The sequence below is a fragment of the Nannospalax galili genome, unplaced genomic scaffold (assembly GCF_000622305.1).
Source record: "Nannospalax galili isolate Female #2095 unplaced genomic scaffold, S.galili_v1.0 scaffold5, whole genome shotgun sequence".
NCBI lineage: Eukaryota > Metazoa > Chordata > Mammalia > Rodentia > Spalacidae > Nannospalax > Nannospalax galili.
The window spans coordinates 801,511-810,744 of NW_008353126.1; the positions used below are offsets into that span (position 1 = coordinate 801,511).

At 38.6% G+C, this 9,234-nt stretch overlaps 1 protein-coding gene across 1 annotated transcript in view; it reads right to left on the reverse strand.

Moving 5' to 3' along the window:
- Cd53 (CD53 molecule) overlaps positions 1 to 7,657 on the reverse strand; it is a 40,992-nt gene extending 33,335 nt beyond the window's left edge. Inside the window, exon 1 of the mRNA XM_008850347.3 lies at positions 7,567 to 7,657. The gene's annotated coding sequence lies outside the window, so the exon portion shown is untranslated. The remainder of the gene's footprint in view (positions 1 to 7,566) is intronic.
- Between the last annotated feature and the right edge of the window lie 1,577 nt (positions 7,658 to 9,234).

Below are 9,234 nucleotides of genomic sequence, written 5' to 3' on the forward strand. Positions count from 1 at the left end.
TATCAGCCTGAAATATATACAGAAAAATCTCATCCAAAAGAATCCACTTAAATAATTGTAACAAACAAAGACAAGAAAACCAAAGAATCATCTCAATAAATAGAGAAATTAATTTGACAAAATTTAACTTCTATTTCTTATTTTAAAATGAATTCTCAGCAAAGAAGGAAAAGAAATATGTAATCTTATAAAGGGAAACAATGAAGAACTTCAACCTAGCATAATGCTTAATGACAAAAATGTTCCAATATTCAAGTATGTCCCCTTATCACTTCTGTTCACAGCTTTCCTGGAGATTCTAGCTCTTAAAAGAATGAAAAAAGGCTTCAAAATTGAAAAGAAAAAATAAACAAAATTGGCCTGATTTGCAGGACATATGATTGTCTTTGTAGAAAACCTAAATAAATCTATGAAACATTTTCTGCACCTAATAATTGAATGTAGTAAAGTTACTGGATCCAGAACTCAATGTGCAAAAATCATTAGTATTTTTACACATTAGCAGTGATAAGAAAGAAAACATTTTAAGGATATCATTTAAAATAACATCAACCATGGAATACATGTGAATAAATTTAGCAAGTGGTGTTAAAGATTTGTACATTGAAAACTAAAATATAGTATTGCTGAATTTGAAAAAAACATGTTAGAGAGATATACTATGTCTAAGGATCCATTTTTAAAATTTTATGTGTATGAGTTTTATGCCTGCATGTAAGTGCACCCATGTCATGAAGTGTCCACAGAGGACAGAAGAGGATGTTGATAATCTAGTACTGATGTTCAGATAATCCATGGAACTGATTAGAATTCAGACATATATGGAGAACTTATTTACAAGCAATATATAAAGTAGAGAATGAAAGATATTCTTTTCAACAAACAACCCTGGAAAAATTGACTATCAATAATTGTCTTAGTTATTTTCTATTGCTATAATAAAAACACTGACCAAAGCCAACTTGGGGAGAAAAGGATTTATATTATCTTGCATATCCCAAGTCACAGTTCATCACAGAGAAAAGTCAGGTCTGGAACTCAGGGCAGGAAGCTGGAGGTGGGAGCTGAAACACAGTCCATGGAAGATAACTGCTTACTGACTTGCTCTTCTGACCTGTTTTCAGGCTGCCCAGGGGTAGCAACACCCACAGTGGTCTGGCTCCTCCCATATAACTTAATAATCAAGAAATGCCCCACAGTCATATCCACAGAGGAAATTCCTCACTTGAGGTTCCCTGCACCCAGGTATGTCAAGTTGACAACTGAAATTATCCAGCACAATATGCATAAAAAGAACTTGGCTATACATTTCTTATTATATCAAAAATATCTGAAAACAGATTCCATACCTGGTTGCAAAAGTCTTAAACTATAAAATTCCAGAAGATAATAGAAGAGAAAATATTTGCAAACTTGATTAGCAAAATGTTTTTCAGATGAGACACAAAAGGCGCAGTTCAAAAAATAATTGATAAGATGGATCTCTTCAAAAGACATTATTTAGAGAAGGAAAAGTTACAAAAGGAGAGAAAGTCATAAAATAATCTGAATCACACAGAAAATAGGAGTTTTCATCCAGGTTGGGCAACATGCTGAGGCAGGAAAATCAAGATCCAAAATCCATTCATCCCAGGAGTTCAGTATTAGTTCCTCAATACAGTGAAATTTTATCTCAAAAAAAGAATTTAAAAGTTTTACTTGGAGTATATAAAATACTTGAAAAGCTCAATGGTAAGAAAATAACTTAACTTAAAAATGGGCAAGGGGCTGGAGAGGTAGCTCAGCGGTTAAGAGCACTGACTGCTCATGCATAGAACCTGGTTCATTTCCCAGCACCCATATGGTGGCTAAGTACTGTCCATAACTCCAGTTCCAGGGGATCCATCACCCTCTTCTGACCCCCATGGGTACTGCATGACATGGGTGCACCCACCTACATCAGGCAATACACTCACACACATAAAATAAAAAGAATAAATAAAATATTAAGAAAAAAATGGGTAAAAGTTCTGACAGAGGCTTCACTCTAAAAGATACGTGTGCAGTTAATGAGCAGATAAATTATTTACTTCTCTTGTCATTAGGGAAATGAAAATTAAAACAATAAGATCATATTATATAGTTCCTAGAATTACTAAATGATTTGTTTAATTATTGAATTTCATTTTTAGTTTTTATTGAGCTTTTGTACATTTCATACAACAGTTCTTAATCCAATTGAGACCCCCCTTCCTCCATTGAATTTTAAACTATATAATTTGATGGCATTAAGATCCCCTCACCTATCTGCACCTCCCCTTACTGCCCTTGGCCCAATTTAATATATTATATATGGCCTATAAAGTCTAGCTTGGGTTCCCAAACATCCTTCAGTGTGGATCCATCCACTGGAACCTGGTTAACCTACCAAGAGTCCCTTCCTGAACCTTGGGAGGCAAAAACTCATACAGGTATCCTATTTAGGGATAAGAGCTCTGTAGCTTCTTGTTCTCTGCGCACTGGCTAGTTGTAGGTTTCTCTGTTAAACACTATCTGCTGCATAAGAAAACTCCAGTGAGAGTTGAGAGATGCACTAATCAATGAATATAACAGTAAGTCATTAGTAGTTGATTTAATATTATGTCTATATAGAATAATATTAGTTGGTTCTTACCTATGGCCTGTGGCCTGTCTAGCCACAGGTTCCTAATCCCAATATCAGTTTCAAGTATGGGCTCCATTTTGTGAAGCAGGACTTAAATCCAAGCAGAAGGTCGTTGGTTACTCCCATAACATTTATGCCACTATTGCACCAGTGGGCATATCTTGCCAAGCTAGTTGTTGTAGTTCCCAGAATTCACTGCTGGGCAGTGTTGATGATTATTTTTCTCTCCCAGTAGCAAGCATAGTGTGAAAATAGCACTTCAGATAAGGCTCTGAAGTTAGCACCAGCTTGATTTTTCCTTGTTTGCTTACAGCTCATTTTTGTAGTATCTTCAACAATGGCTTTTCCTAAAGGCTTTTAGTATGTAAGTAACACTTACACACTTATACGTACTCTCCCCATATTCCCTCTTCTGCTCTGCCCTCCCATTTCTCACTCCATTTAATCTTTCCTACTTTATTATTTTTCCTCTTCCCCTTTAAATCACTGCATTCTATCATCCTTCCAGGAAGCAGCCCCAACCCCCATTTCATGGACTACTTTAACACCCAAAGTGGACAAAGACCCAACTAAGCCATTTTTTATAAAAGCTAACCACACCAATCTTGGTGATAATGTAAGAGGACTAGAGTTCTTATATGATATTGGTGGGAATGTACAATGATATTCATGTTGAAAGATAGCTTACTGGTTTTGTGAGAAGTTAAGCATCTATGATCCAGTAATTCACTCTACTTCCAGGAATTTTCTCAGGAGAAATGAAAGTTTATGTTCATAAGAGGACTTACATAGTAATGGTCACAACAGCTTGATTTGTGTTAGTCCTAAACTGGAAACAAATATCCATCCACTCACATATTAATATATAAATGAACTGCTATATAACTATGTAGTTGAATATTACTCAACAGTAAAGTAAAATGTTTGATAATCCACTACAGAATAAGCAGATTTCAAAATAAGTATGCTGAATAACAAAAGTGGTAAAAATCTTCCCTTTTCTGCCCTTCTACCATTTTCTGATTAGTTGATAGTCATCCTTTGACTTCTTTGGTCATGTCTTGATCTTTTTTTAATCTGGCTCTCGCTCCTCCCCAAGGAGCACTTGGCATTGTCTCTGCACTAGAATGTGAACCCCTAGAAGGTAGGAGTATCTTAATGATCTTTGAATCCCTGAAGCCTAGCATAGTATAGTACCTAATTACACTAAAAATTAATAGATCTGTTGAATGAACAAATATCTTGACCTCAATTCATTAACTCCAAATAGTCTAATATAGTGGAATTAAAATGGTGCTACACAGTCAGGAGCCTTGAGCACTTTTTATTTTGCTAATAAATTGAAGACTTGGAGAAAAAAGAACTTGCTCATCAATTAACAGGTAATCAAGTTATCTGCCTCCTAGAGTTCCATCAATCCCAGCATCTTAGAATCCTGTGACAGCTTTTTCAAGCTCTTGTAACCCCATTTTCCACATCAACTAACCAAGTGCCACAGGAAACGTAAAGATCTGTTGCCTCCCTTCCTGATTGTCTATTTACTCAAAATCATGCCAAATTGAAGAAGAAAATCTGCCTAGTTGGTAAAGATAGCCACTATTTTTACAGTATGCCAGGATGGCCATATTCTCATATAAACCCAGAAAGAAAGCTACTTTGTTTCCCCTGCCCTTTCTTCACCATAACTGGCCAGTTTCTGAGCCTCTTACCCTTCCACTCAGTGTTCAAAGGAACTGACACCCACCTGCATTTAAAATCTGCCACCTCCACCCCCATGACTCATGCCATTTTCGTAGGGTTCCTTCTATGAAGAGAGGCCCTGATGTCAATTTCCAGGAAAACTTCAGGGCAAACCACACTGATGTGAAGCCACTCCCAGTGTCCAACGTGGGAGCCAGGGACAAACTTCACCATTTAAGCAAAGAGCTTGGGCTGGAGAACCGCCTTGTGGATTTCTAGTTTTGCTAAATCTATAGACAAGTATCCCAGTCACCATCCATCAAAGAAGCCTCTTTTTCAAGAGACAGGGATAGTCACAGAGTTCTACACCTGGTCACACACAGAGATTGTCTGTGAATTGCCCAAGCCTAAGTGGCACATCTAGGATACAACATCTACACCTAAGGTTCACAGAACATAGAACAAGGGATGAAGAGAACACCACTGCATCTTTCAAGTTCATCAATGAAGCTCCCTCATTACAACAGAGAGCTAGGAACACAAAAGGTCACAAATGACCAAAATACAGAGAATCGGTCCTTGGACAGGACTCCTATATTAAAATCCACCCACCCAGGGCTCGGGGATCATTGCAGAAGAGGGGGCAGAAAGATTGTAAGAGCCAGGGAGGAGGTGCATGACCATATGGAAATAGTCCTACAGGCTCCTGGGTTTCTTCTCATACAAACCTACAGCACTGGTGTCAGTATGCACAAGGCTCATGAAAACTTAAGCAGACAAAAACCCAGCACAGAACTGGGGAAATGAACAGCAGGCCCCAACCTTAGTCAAAGAATTATTGGCAGCTGATTACTGTTGAGTGAGAATGAGCTGATCTTAAGGGGAGGGACTCTAAATAGACTGACTAGATCCCAGTAGATGAACTTGCACTAAGGGACCTCTGGGGACACTAACTTTACATGATAGGCCTTAACAAAAATGACAGAAGGTATAAACTTCAGTGGGAGTTATGGGAAGGTGCCAAAGGGGAAGGGGTATATAGATGATTTTCTGTATGAAACATGAAAAAATTCAATTAAGAAAACTGTTGTGTCTATCAGGCATAGTTCTGTCCAGAGTTAGACACAAGATTTGTCTGCTCAGTGATCTTCTCATCTAGTTTCAAATGCCAAGTAGGAGAAAGGGCTTATTGCCTTCTGTGGTCATGTGACTATAGTCTCTCTTGCTTAATTTCATTTCCACCATGCCTTCAGGTGGCATATTTCTTTGACTTTGCATATGCAGTATCTTTTCCAAAATGTTATCCCCAGTCTCCATAGCAAATTCATAGGATTCTCTTCTCCCAGGGGGTCTTTGGCAGACTCATAAACATCTGTATTTTGGGTATATTCTCTCTACCTTAAGATCCTTGTATTGTATTTTGTGTATTGCTCTATCTGTCCTCCAAGGTAGTGTCTTTGAGATAAATAACCACATCACTTATCCTTGTATCTCTAGCACCTGAGCACAATGCCTTGCTATTAGGACATTGCAGGGTGGGAGGGAATAGGAAAGGAAAATGGGAATTTGAGGGCTTCTGGACAGTCAGGGGCTAACAAGAGACTACAAGAAGCTAAGAACCAATAGAGTTTTTTCTTTCTAGCTTGTTAATAAACAAAACTGAGATCCTTTGGGTGGTAGTTAAGTAGCTGTGAAAGCATAGGCTTTGAATCACTTCCAGTAGATTCTGGAACCTTTTATAGGTTCCAGATCATTATATTAAAAAGCGAAGTACTCTTCACTGGCCCACACAGGAAACGCACAGGAAACCATGTTTCAGTTCAGCATCTGCTCCTAATCAACCACAGTTTCAAAACACTGAAGATTCTGCTCATGATTGAGAAAGCACAATTTTGTTCATCCAGCAGCTAAGATTCTTCTGTGGCTCGGTCTGTCTAACTGCCCATGAGAGCTCTTTAAAGGGGTAGGACTATTGCTGGCCAAATATTCCCCTTCTGCCTTGTTCTTTCTCTCCCACTACAGTACCTACCAAAGCAGTGTCTGGCTTCAGGAAGTGCCTAACCCCTGACTGTTAACCTATTTCATTAAAAACTCTTTTCATTATTTCTAAATGTAAGGTTTAGTAGCCTCTGAGGGAGCCTTTGGGAATCTACAGACCTCTCCCCATCATTACCCTTATTTTTCAAGTGAGTGGATGTGGTCACAGGGGACTTTCCTCATTCTCCTCTAGGTCATAATCAGACAGGGCTCTCGTGGTTCCTTGAGGAAGAAGGACATGATACAGATACTCTGTTTTGACAAGAAATGACCATATTGATTGCAAAAAGTCATGACCTTGGCTGGGCATGGTGGCTCATGCTTTTAATCCTAGCACTTGGGAGACAGAGAGGCATGCAGATCTCTGTAAGTTCAAGGCCAGCCTAGTCTACACAGAGAATTCCAAGCCAGCTAGCTGAGGCTACAGGGGAGACAGGGAGACTCTGCCTCAAAAAGACCAAAAAAAAAAAAAAAAAAAGTCATGACCTGCTATTTGCAACCTAAAATTAGTTATGGCCCATGAGTTGGAAATTATTTCTGTATCAAGTTGCATGGATTTCCTCTCATATATACATGTAGTAGGAGATTTATGAATGTTCACATTTTATATATCAAGGATAAGTTAATGTGGGGGAGCCCTATAGATCATAATGCTCTTGGAAAATCCCCAAATTAAGCATCCCTTGGGGGTACTGAGGCATCAACTCATAAAGCGCAGTTACTGGGCACCTGCTGCATTACAATTTTTTTGCTATCCTTCTACTTAGCAGCTCTGAGGCTTGGCAATGGCAACCACTCGTTTTAATTTTGGAAATTTTTCAAATAGAGAAAGTACATCTTTCAGCTGCCTTTCTAAATCACTCTGGCTATCAGTTCTCTCCCCACTTTAAAAATCAGAAGTTCAGTTTCCTAAGGAACAACAACATAGAAAATCTCCCCAACTTCATCTCACAGAGAAAGCTACAAGCATCAGAAATCATCATATACAGTAAACAATATACACTATTACAGTGCTTGATTTAAACCCCAATTATCAAAGTACTTTTAGCCTCATTGCCTCTGAGTGCACGACTGATCTAAATATTTGTGAAACCGGAAATTTTTAAGTGACCAGAGAGGTGTATTGAGACTCCTAAAACACCCTACCCCACATTAATTGGTTCAGAGTTGTTCTCTCAAATCATATTAAAAGCCATCAACCTTACCTTTTTCAGGCACTGTCCCTCAGTCAATAAGGCAGAATTTGGTGATTATCTTTAAGGTGGCCACCACAGGCTCGTAACACAGAAGTGTGAGTCTTTTTGTATAAAAGGAGAAGTGAAAGAGAAAAATACGATCAGGCTGTGACGACAGGAAGCCCAAGCCAGAAGATGGAGGAAGTGAGTCGACTTTCTTAGTCTCAGAGATTCAACTTGTCCCCAGTAGCGCTTTAGAAGCTTCCCCCACAACCTACTCTAAACTGGTTTCTGGGAAACAAAGGAAGACATGACATACCAATCTGAGTCCTGGTACTCTAGGGTGTTAGGTCATAGTTCCTGTCTAGAAAAAGAACAGTGCTTCTCCGTAGTGATGACACCTCACAGTTTCCTGTAGATCTATCCTGTATGCCTGCTCCCACCACCAGAGTTTCAGAGTCAAAGACCTAGATTGAAGTCCTGATCTGTCTTTGATAACAGAACTTGAGCTGATCTGAAACTTTGTCTTAAGTCAGTAATAATAATATTTAACAATAATTCTCCAAAAAGTTAATTTCCAGAGGCAAGAAATGACAGTTGGATTCAAATTGAAGGATAAAAATAATGCTGTTTGGCAAACACTGTAACCACTACAAGCACTATGTTCTGAAGAACATGTCTCCAATTTTGAGTCCTACAGAGGTTTATATTTAAAGGCTAGAAATGTCAAAGGCAACAATCCAAATGTGTTACTGACACTTTAGAAAGTAGGAATCAAGCACTGAGCACCAATTTCTCAGTGAATGATGCTCTCAGGGCTTGACTTGAAAGAATTAATTTGGGAAAGCTAGCTCTCCCCCTCTCTGTCACCTTGTGCCACTCAGATTCTCAAGTAATACACAATGGGGACTGGCTACTGCAAGAAACTGAAGCAAACAAGGATGAAAAGATTGTTTACTGTAAACTCTGTCAATCCTTAGTACTCCTTAAATATAGGATGCAAATATGTTAATTTTTCCAAACAAATTTGACAATGGAAAATCTTAATTGGAGTACCACATATATCTTCTTAGATATCTTAGGCACTTCAAATCTAGTATCAAAATTTAGAGGGTTAAAATTAGTTTGAGGACCTGAGTTCAGAGTCCCAGAACCTATGTAAAAAGCTGAGCACAGCAAGATGTGCCTGTAACTCCAGTGCTGGGGGTCGAGACAGGGAGATTATGGAGGCTTATTGGTCAGCTGGAAAACATCTCTCAAAAAAATAAGGTGAAATGATTGAACAAAGATATCCCAACATTATCCTCTGACCTCAATATGTACCCGCACAGGAATATGTACCCACACAGGTAAGTACGCTCACACACATACACACATACAAATAAAACATTTTTACTCAGTTCAGTAAACTCAGCTTTCTACACTCAAGTCTGCTCCTCTTGCTTGTCCATCATCTCATGGAAGACCTGACTAGCTTTCTAGCTTCCTCAGTCAGAAATCAGGCATCTTCTTAATTACTTTCTCTCTCCTACTATCTAATATCTATCACCAAGTTCCATAAATTATGCTATCATTTAAATATTTCTCAAATAATGCCAGTTTCTACAAAACCACAGATACTAAACTAGTCCTCTCCCCCACTCAGGTTACGGTATCCCAGGCTCCTTAAAGAGCAGCTTCGATGTTTCCTATGTCTTG